Genomic DNA, 15,985 nt, shown 5'->3' on the forward strand with positions numbered 1-15,985 from the left:
TCACGTGCCCATGTCAGTGGGAAAGCAGACCCTCACGAATCTTTCTGGTAGATTTGGTGGAAACAGAGCTCACGTTCATTATTGCTGTGTTCTGGGCAGTTTCGATGTCTCATTAGTGGGACATCAATGATGTTCACTGCACTTTGTTAGACAAGAGGATGTGGCGAAAATATAAAATGACTTCTCGATCTTATCATTTCCTGTAACGTTGGATTAATTTCTGTCTGTTGTGTGCTTTCTCCCATCCCAGTGCTCAAACATTATTACCTGTAACATGGTGGATGTGATGCTGGGGGTGCTTCAGCCCTGCTTTCAGGCTGCTCTGCCGTGAGCTCATGCCGTGGCTCCCCTCTCCCTGGAAACTTCCTATAGCTCAGTAGCAACCATTATATTTTCAAGTCTACGGTTTAAGGCAGGACACAGAGCATAAACATTTGATCAGGTAGGAGCCAAATTTTAGCGGTAGGACTGTCAATAGTATCTTTATAGTGATAGCCATCTGCAGAGGGAGTAAACATGGTTTTGCACAGATCCGCGGGGAAGGGTCTGCAGGCGGGTGATGGGCAAGAGCTGCACCACCGCTTTGCTGAGCAGATGTTCCTGCAAACCGCCCGCTAACAAAAACAAACCCGCCATCTCTCCACCGAGTCATGGGGCGGGCTGGCCCCCTGTGAAGCCGAGCCCTTGGCCAACGTCCTTCGACACACAGTGGGAATTCACTTCCCCTCAGGAAACGCCAGCTTTCAGTGTTTTATCTCGCCGAGCGCAAGGGAACAATAGACTATTAAAGCATTAGAACTACGCCAGCTACGGCTGACCCCGTCCTTGCTTCATTGTGCAGGCGATGCTAAAAGGAGAGGTTGGCCACCCTCGTTTGGCAGCCTGTGCGCAGGGCCTGGGCTGGTGGTGGGTGGGAGGCGAGAGTGGCCGCAAGAAAGCCTGGAAGGCTTCCTTTTGGGGCTGCCCCCTCTAGGAGGGGCCGAAATAAACTTAGAAATCAAGAGCGTTGTCAAAGTAAAAGTGTTGGTTGGTGGTTTTGTTTGGTTTATTGGTGGGTTTTTGATGTGTGGGGTTTTTGTGTGGTTTTTTTTTCTTTCTGGTACAAAATCTGGCTTCGTTCTGCAGCTTTTAAGACAAAATTACTACATTGTTAATTTTTGTCATTGTGGCTGGAAATGGCTGTATTGCAAGCTGAAGTGTCCAATCACAAGCAAAAAGGCTTCTCCAGTTCTACATGGAACAGGACAGGCAGGCTTTCACCTCCCATGCAGACTCCACAGACCTGATTTTTATCTGGAATGTGGCCTTTGGAGCTGTTGTCCTTCCTGAGACTGTGCACATCTGTAAGCAATTACATAAATTATGCCATTGATAGCTCAGAAATTAGAATCAAACTTGCTGTACTGGGAATTTGTTGTTTCAGAGAAATAATGTTGTAAAGGAATATTTCAGTCTACAAACAAGACATGCTCCAGCTATGTGTGCCACTAGTCTTAAAGGTGCACTTATAAGTTGCTTGACTAGAAACACTTATTTCAGTACTGGTAGAACACTCTAAAGCTGTAGGGGGGATGTGCATTTTGAGGAAGGTCAGATGTGACACAACATTCAGATGTTTGACAGTAGCTCCTCCTTTCTAAAATGAAAACAAGTTTCTTTAGTCCCTCAGCTTTCACTCACATATACCCTTAACTACCAAAAAAGAAACCAGCCCTCCTGATGACATTTAAGATTGTCTTGGGTAGAGTTTTCCTGCCCCTGTTGCTGGAGGAGGAGCCCATCCATGATGTGAGTTATTTGTAGATCAGCTGATCTTTCCATGATGAGAAACAAGAAGGTGATTTTTTAAATTTTTTTTTTTCTTCTGGGCTAGTGTACCTGTCACATCCTGAGAATTTTATGTATTTTTTAAAAATGTGCTTTTCTCAAAATAGTTAGTAATGAAGAATTGTGGCATTCCTTTTCTGGGTAGCTGTCTACTCATCAAGTAAATATATTCCCCAGTGCCCTGACGGGAAGCCTGCTGGAAGGCTCCCAGTCAGTGCCCTCACTCTGCAGCTCTTGAGTTGCATCTGAGGGCCCGGTACCGGAGACTTTGCCATCAGTTCAATGGGCAGCAAAACAGGCACTACATGTGGGAAGAAATATTTAATTTAGGAAGTGCACCTCTTTTTTTTTTTTTTTTTTTTTTTTTAGTAGTTGAGGAAAAACAAGTGATGGCAGCAGCTGTGCCATGTGAGCGAGTGTGTCATGAGCCTGCTGGGCAAGGCATAGTGAAGGGTATTATTCCGCTGGGAGGTTGGCACTGGCCATGGCCCTCCAGAGTTGCCACAAAGGATTTTCTGTTCAACATCTAACGCAACAAGAACATTCATATGTTTGCAGAGGGTTTCTATGGAAACCGTGTAAACTGTGATGCTAGCAGACAGAGGCAAAGGTTATACTATTGTAAAGGCCCTTTGTGTTCTCTTTAAATGTTTCAGAGCAGCTATATTTCTTAACTGATACTCTGAGCCTATGTAACAGTTTGTTCGGATTTTTGTTGTGGTTTGGGCTTTTTTCTTCCCTTCTCTTTGTTTGGTTTGTTTTGTTTTTTTTTTATTCTTCAACCAGGCATTGTCATGGTTGTATTGAGGAAGTCAGATGAGCTGAAAGAATAACTTGACTGTCATGATTTGATTTGATTTATCTTTTTGTTAGTGATAATGATGCCATTGGAAATGGAAGAACAGGACAAGGAAGAAAAAATTTCAAGCTATTCTACCCCTACTAGTACGATTCCCAATTCTGTTGAGTGCTTTTATTGCCCAGGTAGAACTAACTTTTTCAGGTCATATTTCACTGGCACTTGGGGAATTTTGAATGCTCATCTTCTCTCAGAATTATGAACCTATGCTATTTGTAAGTACCAGTCTTAACACTATCTAGCCTTTAGTGTGCTTTGACAGTTCATACTGTCTTTAAATTTGTACTACAAATTTAGATTTCCAAACATATATATTGCTTTGTTTGTTCGTGTTTCAGGAAGTACTACCACCATGGGCACAGACACTATTTTTAGTTCTTCTATATGTTTATCCAAGTTCCTCTTTGACTGTTCATGTTTGCAAAATTGTGTTTATTCAGAAGTTCATTTTAATTATCATGGGACGATATTTTAAATGACTGAACTCAGTTCTGTGCTCATGTCTGGCCTTATGCTTCGTGTCAGCAAGAGGTCTGGGTACATGCTTGTTGTTCACTTGTTGCTCTATGAAAATGAGATCTTACCTGATCACACTGTGCATGTGTTCACTCCTGCTGCTTAACTTTTGAACCTATTGGTTATTTTAAGCCAAACTTGGTACAAAGGTAAAAAAGAATTCTTACACATTGCAAAAGTTGATATCTAGTTAGAAGAGAAAGATGTAGTATTTTGATGTTGAGGTTGAACAGATGTAGAAGTTGCTCTTTCCGTCTGATCATCGGGCAATAACTTAAAAAGTCCAGTATAAGTGTGCATTAACTGAACTTATGATCAAGTTTGCAGAACTGAGAGACAATTTAAATTCTCAGTTTTGAAGTGTTTTATACTTTGCTGCAAAAAGTACAAAAGCCTCTTGGATGTATAAGATGTTCCCATCTAACATAGACAAGTAACGTGGAGACATTGTGTTTCCAAACAATGTAGTTTTGAAAGCATTCACAGTTGTGCTGTCACAGTACATGAAGCAGCCTTAGTAATTACTTTTTGTGTATGTCCCATGCAAAGATGAAGCAGCTGACTTGTAGCATTTACTGCTGTGGGCAGTAGTTTCTAATATGGAATGAAAAGGTGAAATGCACAGTTAGCTCTGGATAGCTCTTGAGTTACTTTGGGACAGCTAGGCATGCCCATAACCTGCTGCACCATGCCAGGAGGGGCCAGGAAGGGATGGATTTGTTTATTTACTTATCTGTCTTTCTCTCATGTTTTTTTAGATATCAGATGTATAATCATTAAAAGTTTTGTATCCAGCACCTCATTAATGTGTCAGTTAAAAATAGCTTAAAAAAAAAAACAAAAACAGTTGGAGTATCTCCATCCATTTTAGTCTTTTAGAAACCACTAGTATTCTAGTCCAATATCACCTGATTACAAACACTTTGAATATAACATGAAAATGAACACAGGATAGACAAAACAAAAACCTGTCTTCACGTTTCATATAGCATAATTTGTATAATTGCACTCTGTGAGGGACAGGGGTTGTGCACCAGGTAGGAGTGTTTTTCATTATGAATTCCACCTTTCTGAATTTGAAGCCAGAAGTCTCAAGAAAAAGTCTGTTCACATAGCACAAAACTTTGCATGCTTTTCATCACTTCTTTCTGACTGCTTTGCAGTACAAACTCTGATCAGTTTGGTAATTTATCACAAAGAGAGAACATAATAGTGATGAGGCAAGCAGAAATCAAAATCCCATAGCAATTTGCCAGAGAATTAAAAAAGAACAAAACAGAAAACCCACAGCAACCCACAAATGGCATCTTAAATGCTTGTTCCAATGCGTACTAGAAGCATCATTCAATAATTAAGATAAAAGAATAGAAATCCAGCTATCTCCCTGCCCAAAATAATGCAACAAATTAGCGAGTTAGAATAATGCATCTTAAAAACCCCAAATTAATAAAAAAACCTATCTAAATACTGCCCAACTCTGAAAGCAGCATCCACTGCTACTCCTCCAGAAACCTTCGAGACCAGATTCGTCCCTCAGATTCCTTTTTTCCTTTTTGGATTAGAGAAATGAGTTCCAAAAAAGATGCCGTTTATCTGCATCCCCACTGTGGCTAATGCAGGGCTCTGGCTGCCCTGGGTCAGTGTTGTCCTCCACAGCGTTCCTGCACGTCTGTGGGAGCTGTCATGAAAGAGCCTTTGGCAGGCGTCTAATCACCTGTTATTAAGCACTTTATTAATAAAGTTTTGTGGTATTTTTTGGCGTGTTCTTACATTAATACAGAGAACTTTAATTCCTTGAACAGTGTTAGGTTTTTACAGATGTTTCAAAAAAACCCACCACCCACCACATAAGTGAACAAGATAACTGAAAGCCATAAAAAAGGTGTGATTTACTTTCATTCCTCAAGCAGACGTAATCTGTATAGCTTCAGACATTTATTTTTTTTTGTATCATCAGTGATTTTCTTACAGTATAAACTGAAATACCATGTTTACCTAGGATGATTTCCATGAGTTATTCAAATATTCAAAAATAAGCATCAGCAAAGCTTAGAACACAATGTCATTTTTACAGCAGTTGTTAATTGATTTTTTTAAAAAATTGGTTGCTTTTGATTCATAATGATATAATTGAGAGAAAAATTTGCCCCCACATCTCTGCACTCAGACTCTGAACTCCAGCCCATGGCTAATGTGTCTGATACTTGCATTCAGTATAAACATCAGCAGGTTTAATTGCAAACAGGCGAATACCACTTTTAGGCCAGGTTTACAAATGAGCTTTGGAAATTCAAATACAACTTGTATGTTATTTTATGAATTTTTGTCATAATACATTCTATTGAAACTTTTATCTAAGAGACAGATCCATTTAATATATTTGTTGGCTTCAGAATATTCTTGAAACTACAAACAAAAAAGCTCTAAAAGCCAAAACTTCAAGAATTGTTTGGGGAAGGACTTGAGGGAGAGTCTTTCATGCTGCATGTGTGACTGATCAAAGGCTGTATATGCCTTCAAAATTATAACCAAGGTCTTCACAACTGGACTTCTAAGTCACTGGTGCTGCAATTTGTTTGAATGCCTGGTTTGTTTCTCCTAAGACAAACCATCAAGAAGCTTTTATTCACTTGCTTAACTATAAGGGTCTGAAGATGTCTGTGGTGGATGGTGTTTGTTTGTGCCACCTTGGCTGCTAGGAAATTTTGTACGTGGTACATTGGGCACACTCCTCTTTAGACATGAAAATATTCATGTTCCATGCAACTGCTTAGGACAAAAGAGAGGATGGTTTAAATCTCAGTGTTCAATGACAGGCTGGTTTTGCATTCTACAAACGACCATTGCAGATGTTTGCAAGTCCCCAGGATTTTAGAAGCATTTAGAAATGCATCCATGCTCTGTAATACTGTAGTAGTCATGTAGAGTGGTTTTTATCCAGACTTTCAGTGCTTATGAGTGATGATGGAGAAGGAGAATTATAGGCTAAATATATAGGTAATTGCTTGCTTACACTGAAAACCCCCCACCAAACCTAATTATGAAATGCTTATATATTCTGCTTTTGACTTAAAAAACTAATCTTTCTACTGTGCTTAATGCTGACTCGCCATACCCCTCACTGTGTGTCCTAGTAAAATTTTTGTTATCAAATCTTCAGCACTTGTTCAGGGATGTGCTAACTTTTCTATTCAGTGCTGTGGCAAAGTCCAAAATGACCCCCTGACTTCAGACCGGCTTGCTTGAAATTCAGTGGAGTAATTTTCCATTCCTGAAGGTGCAGAAGACCTTTGGCTCTCTAAATTCAATTTTCTTTTCTAGTACCATGAGCAAAGGGTGGCAGAGACAAGAAGCAGGTCAAATGCAAGTCAAGTCAGTTGAGACTAATGTACATATTTATATAGGTTAAACTTTGACTGCAAATGAAACTTTCTGTATTTGCTAGTTAGGTGGTTGGTTGAGGTTTTTTAATTATTTTGAAGTAAGATGAAAACAATATTAGCAATGTGGGCAAATACAGAAGTTTTGCTGCACCACTGTAAATCCTAGAGATTTCCCTGGGAAGGATAATTAAAGCAGCATGCTTTGAACACAGCTAATTAAGTAGCTTCCTTTTAAACTTTCAAGAGGGAAGGCCTGGCTCCCTGAACTTCCATGTGGGCCTTGCTCTACTCCATACTTTCCCCTGCCTTCCCACCCTAAATGATTTTTAACCCCAGTCTCTTTGTGTATCCAGTTTAGACCCTATCTTCACAGAGGGGTGGGCTGGCACAGCTAGGGGATGGCACTTTGAGAGGTGGGGAGATGAAACATGTGAGTTGGAGGGGCAGGATCACTTCAAGCCAGCCAGGAAAACATGAAAAGCTGTAGCATAAGGTATGCTTAACTTAAGTCCTCTAAAGATTATAATTTTGTATGTATTAGGCACATGACCGTAACCTCAATCAAATTCTGCATGTTTGTTACTTTTTTTCATGTTATATTTTAATATACATTAACGCTTATGTTTGCAAATGGACAAAAGAGGGGAAAAATTGTCCTGTATGTTAGGGCAAAACTAATGGCAGTAATGGAGAAAACCAAGATCTTTGAAGACTGAATGAGGTGAGAAACAACACTGTCAGCGTAATTTAGGAATAGTGATTTACAAGTTTTTGTACCCTGTGCCATCCCATGGCTGATACAAGTCCTACCAACAGAGCCTTACCTCTACACCTCAATTTGTGGCTTGTTTTTTTGGAGCATTTACTGGAATAAATGTGTAGCTTTTTTCTCAAGATGCCTAGGTTTTTTCATGCTTCTTATGGCCAGTCAGTGGCAATGTGCCTGCTGCACAGTCAGGCCTGGGCTTGGCGGGCATTGTTTGTCTCAAGCTTTCATTGATCCCTAAAATTATTGTTTTTAAATTACAATTAAAAACCTTTACACAACCATAACATTCCCACTATGCCTATTCTTTATATGTGAAATGAATATATGCAACTGTGTTCTTTTATTTAAAACATTCTTAGTTTTTAAATATAACTACCATAAGTCAGCTTTTTTGAAATGCTCTAGTTTTCTGTTTAGTGTGAGAATGTATGTATAGGTCAGTAAAATGTTAAAATTCATTTTTGAGAAGCTAGCCAATTTATTTTGACATGGTCAAGCTGATAGTGGTGTATTAATGTGACTTGTGTAACTGCTCCTTATTTAAAATTTATAGTAGAGTGATTCAGAGATCCCAGGATGAACTGGGGGGAATCATGCAGGGTGTGGTGCATAATATAAATAAAGATACAATTTGTCCTGAAGACTTTATGATCGAAGACCTGGCCCAATTTCATCTTTGCTTCAAGTCTCCAGTTACAGATGTCCCCACTGAGATTAGCTGTTGGCTGGATTTCCCATTCCTTGCTTACGAGTTACAGAGGGTGTTGAGCTGCAATTCTGTATGGTCAGTACGTGGCAATGGTCTTAAATGGGGCCTACGCTGTTGATGGTGGTAAAGGTCAGGAATTGGTGTGAAGAGGAGGAACTCCAGGGGTTTGCACTATAAAAAGGTTTGGCTGCGTGCTGCCATACACAGGATCAGTTGTCCGTGTAAACATTTGTAAAATCCGGCAGTTGCCTCGTGTCGATCATCTGGGTTGCCCACCATTGCAGCCTCTGACCCTCCAACAAAACCCAGGAGGCAGCTGCTTTGGCCATGACATTTCTCAGGATAATCAAACTGCTGTAAATCAAGAAGGCTTTTGATGTGTCCTGGGATCAATAATAGTTTTCCCTGCTATGTAATGTCACATATTGTACCAGTGACCAAGGAGGGCTCTTGCAGATTGCTCGGAGTAGCCCTCATTACTCCAGATGGTGCTTTCCAGGTTGGTATAAATCAATGGGATTTTAAAAACTTACGTAAACAACAGACGTGGTTCTTCTACTGCATAACTCTGTGTAGATCTGTGTAAAGAGTGAAAATCTTTCCCCCTGAATCAGTGTTGTTTAGAGGCAGCTGAAGAAAAAACTCACCAGAGGAAGTTGGAGGCTTTGTATTGCAAGAGGGAGAGGAAGAGTGTTGCATAATGTGAAAGGTTTTGACTGCAATCGGCTTTTCCAGTTATATGTTTTTTCATGGATAAGTTCTTAGTTTATATTGTGGAGGAGCCTAGATTTCATCTTTTTCAAAGGATTGAGGGAGATTTTTCAGCCATTACTTGTCTATGTGTGGGGGTTATGCGTTTGCGTACTTTTGCAGCTTAATACGGATAAGTACTAACAGAATGTAATCTTTTAATTTGGCTTTCTGTTGTCTACTGACTCGTGAAATATTTTTAGGTAACTTAGCCACAAGTGATTATGTAGATAAGTGGAGATAAGTCTTAAAAAAAAAAAAAATAAAAAAAAAAGTGTTTTATTATCTTAAAGTTGTAATATTTTGGAAAATACTACCTTATTTTTTCATTGCCTAGGTCCCAGTTACCTCTCAAGCTAGAATTCAAAATACTGTCCTTTTCTTTTTCCTCTCATGTATAATCTACTCTGCCCCTTCGTAGCATGAATATGAGCAGGGTCATGAGAACCAAAAGATGAAGCTGCTTTGGTGCTGCAGCATTTGCGTTTCATCAGAATCCTTAAAACCAAAAGTGAAAAGCAGTTATTCCTATTGAAAACTGATATTTATGTCTTCTGTCTTCATTTCTGGGCTTATAATAAAACTGAAATAGGCATTTGGGGTTAAAGCTCCCTGACCTTATTTTGAAGAGTTCCCTGACTTTAGTAAGGTCAAATAATATGATTTTTGCTCTCCAAGTGTAGTTTACTTGTATTCCTAGTTGATACTAACTCTGCAAGGTATCAGTTAGTGTAGGAAATGGATAAAAACGGGACACTATTTTTCAGTAAGTGCTGAGACCACTCACTGATGGAGTCTTTGAAATATATAAGTATTTGTTAATAACATTTATTACTTTTGTTCCAGGCATCCAAATGGGTTTGACATGAGTGGGTAAACACTGTCATCTGTAAAAAAGGGGCAAGAAACGGGGTCAGCAAGAGCAGAAATTCACTGCCAGTGTGGGAGAGACCATCAGGGCCGTGCTGACCCATGAGCCAGTTCTCCCAAGCGGGCTGTGCTGCTGGCAGCTGCTTAGGAGTGCCCAGACCTCCTTGTAGTTCCACGGCCTGCTGGCATGCTGGAGTTATACACGTTCATGTGCTTTCATCAGATAGAACTACTGTTTAGGGATGATTGTAATAGGTATGTTCTTAATACACTTCTAAAAGTGATTAAATTTGAATGCATAATTTATTTTCTATACTTAAGTGTACCTCCAGCAAGTTTGTTAACAACACCAAGCTGTGTGGTGCAGTCAACACAATGGAGGGAAAGGATGTGCTATCCAGAGGGACCTGGACAGGCTGGAGGGGTGGGCCTGTGCAAACCTCACAAAGTTCAGCAAGGGGAAGTGCAAGGTCCTGCACGTGTGTGGGGACAATCTCAAGCACAAATACAGGCTGGGTGATGAGTGTATTGAGAGCAGTCCTGAAGAGAAGGACTTGGGGATGTTGGTTGATGAGAACCTCAACATGACCCAGCAATGTGTACTCACAGCCCAGAAAGCCAGTAGTATCCTGGGCTGCATCAAGGTCAAGGGGGGTGATTCTTCCCCTCTTCTCTGCTCTCACGAGACCCCACCTGCAGTGCTGTGCTCTGGGGCCCCCAACATATGGACATGGACCTTCTTGAGCAGGTCCGGAGGAGGCTACAAAGACGATCAGGGGGCTGGAGCACCTTCCCTGTGAGGACAGGCTGAGAGAGTTGGGGGTGTTCATCCTGGAGAAGAGAAGGCTCCGGGGAGACCTTGTAGTGGCCTTCCAGTACTTAAAAGGGCAACAGGAAAGTTGAGCAGGGACATTTTACAAGGGCATGTAGTGATAGGATAATGTGGTAGTAGGGTGATGATGCCTTTGAACTGAAAGAAGGTAGATTTATATTAGACCTAAGGAAGAAATTCTCCATTATGAGAGTGGTGAGACACTGGAACAGGTTGCCCAGAGAGGTTGTGACTGCCCCCTGTCAGGAATTATCCAGGTCCAGGTTGGATGGGGCTTTGACCAACCTGGTCTAGTGAAAGGTGTTCTTGCACATGTCAGGGGGGTTGGAACTACATGATCTTTAAGGTCCCTTCTGACCCAAACCCTTCTATGATTCCATGTCTTAGTTTCAAGGTGACATTGGGAAAGAGCCAGTGCTTTTATCTTCAGTTGGATTTGCTGAAAGAAACCACTTCCAGAGGAGACTTGAAAGGCTGTGAATGTTGTTTACCTTGACTTTAGTAAGGCCTTTGTTTCCCACAGCATTCTCCTGGTGAAACTGGCTGCTTGTGGCTTGGATGGGCACACGCTTCGTTGAGTAAAAACCTGGCTGGATGGCCGGGCCCAAAGAGTTGTGGTGAACGGAGTTAAATCCAGTTGGGGGCCGGTCACGAGTGGTGTCCCCCAGGGCTCGGTTTTGGGGCCACTCCTGTTTAACATCTTTATTGATGATCTAGACGAGGGGATCAAGGGCACCCTCAGTCAGTTTGCAAATGACACTCAGTTGGGTGGGAGTGTTGATCTGCTCGAGGGTGGGGAGGCTCTGCAGAGAGACCTGGACAGGCTGGAGCCATGGGCTGAGCCCAACTGGAGGAGTTTCACTAAGGGCAAATGCCGGGGGCTGCCCTTGGGCCACAACAACCCCCAGCAGCGCTACAGGCTTGGGCAGGAGTGGCTGGAGAGCTGCCAGTCAGAGAGGGACCTGGGGGGTGATTGACAGCCGGCTGAACAGGAGCCAGCAGTGTGCCCAGGGGGCCAAGAAGGCCAATGGCATCCTGGCTTGTGTCAGCAATCGCGTGGCCAGCAGGGACAGGGAAGGGATCTGAGCCCTGTACTCGGCACTGGTGAGGCCGCACCTCGATTCCTGTGTTCAGTTTTGGGCCCCTCACTACAAAAAGGACATTGAATGACTCAAGCGTGTCCAGAGAAGGGCAACGGAACTGGTGCAGGGTCTGGAGCAGAGGTCGTACGGGGAGCGGCTGAGGGAACTGGGGGGGTTTAGTCTGGAGAAGAGGAGGCTGAGGGGAGACCTCATCGCCCTCTACAGCTCCCTGAAAGGAGGGTGCTGGGATGAGTCTCTTTAACCAAGTAACAAGCGATAGGACAAGAGGGAATGGCCTCAAGTTGCACCAGGGAAGGTTTAGACTGGATATCAGGAAGCATTTCTTTCCAGAAGGGGTTGTTGGGCGTTGGAATGGGCTGCCCAGGGAGGTGGTGGAGTTCCCATCCCTGGGGGTGTATAAGAGTAAGGTTGACACAGCACTTAGCGATATGGTGTAGTTGGGAACTGTGTGTTAGGTTAATAGTTGGACTGGATGATCTTCAAGGCTTTTTCCAACCTAGACGATTCTGTAATTTTGTGAATTCTTGTGGGTCAAGCACTCCTGCTGCCTGTGAGCTGGCTGAGGGTGCTCACCAGCAAATGCTGCTATTGTAGTGCTGCTTGGCTCCTCTGCCAGAGATCTTCTGCATTCAGATACCTCTTCTTTGTAGAAATCCTAAATGTTGTAAAGGAATAGAGCTTCAGAAATCTTGCAACTTGAAAATCTGCAGCAATTCATGCTGCTGTGGTCCTTACCAAATCCTCTGAAGCAGCAGAGGTGGGGGGAGTTTTTCTGTGAGAGGCAGACAAATTTTTACCCTGGAGCACAGTGGAAATGAGCAGGAAAATGCTAAAGGGGGAGAAGTGACTTAATTTCTGTCACTGTTTTTCAGTGCATCTGTGCTTTGTGAGAGCAGCTTTTTGCATATGCTATAGGGAGGAGGTTTTCTTTTCCCTGTTAGCTCCTCTATGTCTCCTTAGCTTTCTGCTACAGTGAGGACATTTTTCCCTCACAGCAGTCTTGCCTTTGGATAGAAGCAGGTTATTTAAGCTCAGTGTTCAGATATTTTCAAGTTATCTCATATTCTGTGCATGAAATTTTAATTTAATGCTTCTATAGAAAAGGAGCTTAAACCAAGAGAAACTTACATTCTCATCATAGAGCTCATTTTTACAGTGGTTTTTCATGAACTTCAGTATAACATAGAAGATGAAAGAAAAACAGAGGAAAAGTGAGTGTGAGGTAGGACTCATACACTTTTCCAGTCTAGTGAGTACAGATACTTTTTACAGTTTAACAAATAATTTTATTTATTAGTTTCTGGTGTTTTTACTCAATTTAATGAGGTGATTTTTTTTTTTTTTTTAATTTGCCTTAGAACTAAGTCCTCCAGAGACTCCACATCACTTGATAGGACCAGTCACCCTGTGTACCTGAGCATAGGTGACAACCATCAGCACTCCAAAGTGCAGCTTAGTATTGTTTCAAAATATATGCATAAGCTTACATATGCAAATAAAACTTATATTTGAGCAAAATAGAACTTTAGCTTTAAAACTGTTTCTGGTAAATTGCAGTGAACCTGGTAGCTGTTAAAAATAACAAATAAATAGAAGGAGGAAATATTACTACCAAAATTTTATTTTAAAGGAACAAGTTTAGAGAAAGGGAAAAAACAAGGCAGTGTGTGATATCTATGGGTAACTGACCTTCTCTTAAAGCAAGACAATCTATTGTGTCTCTTTAAAGTTACAAATTAATAGTTCATAACTGCTTGTATTGTACTGTTACAGATAACTGGTGTGGCAAACTGTACCGTGGTAGAAGAGAATTTATATTGAAGAATCAACACGTGACATGAATCCCCCTTTGTCACTCTGGTGTTTCAGTGCTTTCTCTTGGTGCAACTGCCCCTTCCTGATGCAATGCAGGAGTACCTGTGTGCATCATTTCAACAACAAACTCTGAATTCCTCCTCTGTTATTTCGCTATAACCAGTTGCTTGTGTGACTGGGTTTGTTCTGACTTGAATGTTTTTTGTAAAGAAGAGTTTAATCTCAAAATGTTACTGTTTATTACACAACTCTAACAGTTTGCTAGTAAAACAAGAAAACATTTTAGGGAGTGAAGCAAGGAAGCCTCTGTGCTGCTCACTGCTCAGGGGTCACACAATACAGCAGTGGAAACAGCCCAGTTATGTACAGCCTTTCCTCAGCACAGTAGGTTCAATACTAGGCAAGATGGACCTTGGATCTGAAGTTCTAGAGGTTGGCCTTTTGGGACTGGTTTTGTCTTTTATTGTGCTGTCACCCAGAAAATGGTAACTGGATAACTCACTCATCAAGGGTTCTTTCCATCATTAAAAACTGTCACACAGCAGTGAAGGATTAACAAAACGTGAATGACTGAAGTAGCTTGAGTCTGCAGGGTTAAGCATACAAGTTCATTTATGAGACTTAACGCATGCAAATAGCATTTATGGCCATGTGGTAGAGCATATTGGATGCATCAAACCATCATTCTAGGCTCGGGGTTTTTTCCCTCACTGCTTGTGCTGCAGAATGTTGGCAGGCTGGCCTGCAAATGTGGAGATGCAGACTGCACCTGCTACAGTCTTGGTGCATTATAAGGAGCCTTCCTTAACAGAGAAAAAACATCACATCTTCATTTAAAGTTAAAGGTATAGCCCTCATATTCTGGGTGGCTGTCAGCAACCCACTATGTTATCTGACTTTTTGACAATGAAGAGTAGCTGGCTTGGTTCCAGTTTGCACCGAGTAAAATGTGAATTGCACAACTTGTATATTTATGTTGACTTTAATATTGCACTATATAACTGGGCAAAAATAATGCTTTAGATTTAACACAGAAACACAAAAACAAAGTTCAGATACACTTAAGTTCTTATTTCTTGGCAAAAATCTATACTGCTGCCACACAGTCTCTTTAATGCGGTGTGTGAAAGGAGATGATGATTAATTTATTAGCTTGCTCTTTTTAAAAGCATAAGGACTTAAATACACAGCGCTGGATTAGGATGTTGGTTTGTAACCAGTTTGGGCTGTAGTGTGACAAATTGTTTATGGCTGCATTGCTACTAGAAGAAGCGGTATTAGACACCCCTGTATCATCACCATCTCTGTTTCAGAACAAACAATTGTGTATTTATACAGTTAGCTGTCTGGGGGAGCTGATACAGCTGAGAATAAATCCATTTACAAACCCCCAAAGTTAAAAAAAACCAAACCACAACCTACCCAAAACCAACCAACACAAAAAAATAAATGAACACCCCTCCTCACACACCCAACCCCCACCACACACTCCTTGCTGAAGCAGGGGCACCTCCTGTGCCTTCACGTCAGTTTGGGTCACGTCAGGCCCCGATGGCAAGTGTTAAGTGTCCCCCCTGACTTTTCCCTTCCCCTCCTCGCTACTCCTTGCCTGCATCCCATCCCTCTGCCTTCACTCGCGGGGGGAGGTGGGGGTGGGGTGTGACTTTGGGGAGCCAGCACCCCAGTGCTCGCCGTTGCTCACCAGCCTCCTCGCCATCTTGCTGCTGGTGTCTGCTCCCCAGCCTGTGCCCAGCATGCGGCCCCGGCGAGCTCGCACGCCGCCTTGCACCATGTCCATTGCTCACTGACAGCTGTCATCTGCAAAAAGCTTTTTCCCCTTGGATATTAACTTTTTCCCTCTTTTCTTCTCTCTCCCTGTCTTTCTCATGTTCTTCTCTCCCCACAGCCCTGCTGCTCACCCAAGGTAAGTGCTTTTTCTCCTTTCCTCTGCCTGCTCTGGCTCTGTTTTCGTCCCCTTTGGTCAGGCAGCCCCCATGTTTGTGTTTTACTGTGTTGTAGAGAACCGAAGCTCATGGTGTTTGTGTCCAGAAGGAACTAGTTAAGAGCAATGCATTAAGAACATGACAGTGATTGATTGAAATCTAAGAGCATTTCCTATATTCCAGATATTTCTTTGCGGTTTTGTGAAATGACCCAGCCAGGGTTGCACAGCAGATCATGCAGCTCAGACTGATTGGGTTTGTGACTTAACCCTCTCTTTGGGCAGCTGTGGGGTGTGGATTGTGCTGATGCAATGGGTCACATGGGGCTTTTCTGCAGGGGGTTGGCACTCCTGGGGTGCGAGACAGTGTTGCCTGGGGTGGGTGAGGGTGCAGGGCTGTGCTGGTGTCCCCTTCCCATGCAGGATCAGGCCATGCATCACCCCTCAGTGCCTGCACCTGGGTGCTCTCCACCTCCCGTCCTGGGGGTGTGCCCAGCGCCAGGGCAGTGCTACCAGGGTACAATAAGCGCCAGCACCATTTCCCTCCTCACTCTCAGCTCTGACTCTGCTCTCTTCATCTTCTCTCCCTGTGGCAGGATTTTATGTGTAT

General features: G+C 42.4%; 1 protein-coding gene across 6 annotated transcripts in view; it reads left to right on the forward strand.

Moving 5' to 3' along the window:
• Positions 1-15,985, forward strand: part of ADD3 (adducin 3) — a 104,959-nt gene that overhangs the window by 54,489 nt on the left and 34,485 nt on the right. Inside the window, exon 3 of one of the 6 annotated variants that reach the window (XM_026851160.1) lies at positions 1,192-1,343. The exons of the other annotated variants lie outside the window; for them this stretch is intronic. The gene's annotated coding sequence lies outside the window, so the exon portion shown is untranslated. The remainder of the gene's footprint in view (positions 1-1,191; positions 1,344-15,985) is intronic. 6 annotated transcript variants of the gene reach the window in all.

The sequence above is a fragment of the Athene cunicularia genome (assembly GCF_003259725.1).
Source record: "Athene cunicularia isolate RWA chromosome 6 unlocalized genomic scaffold, athCun1 chr6_part1, whole genome shotgun sequence".
Classification (NCBI taxonomy): domain Eukaryota; kingdom Metazoa; phylum Chordata; class Aves; order Strigiformes; family Strigidae; genus Athene; species Athene cunicularia.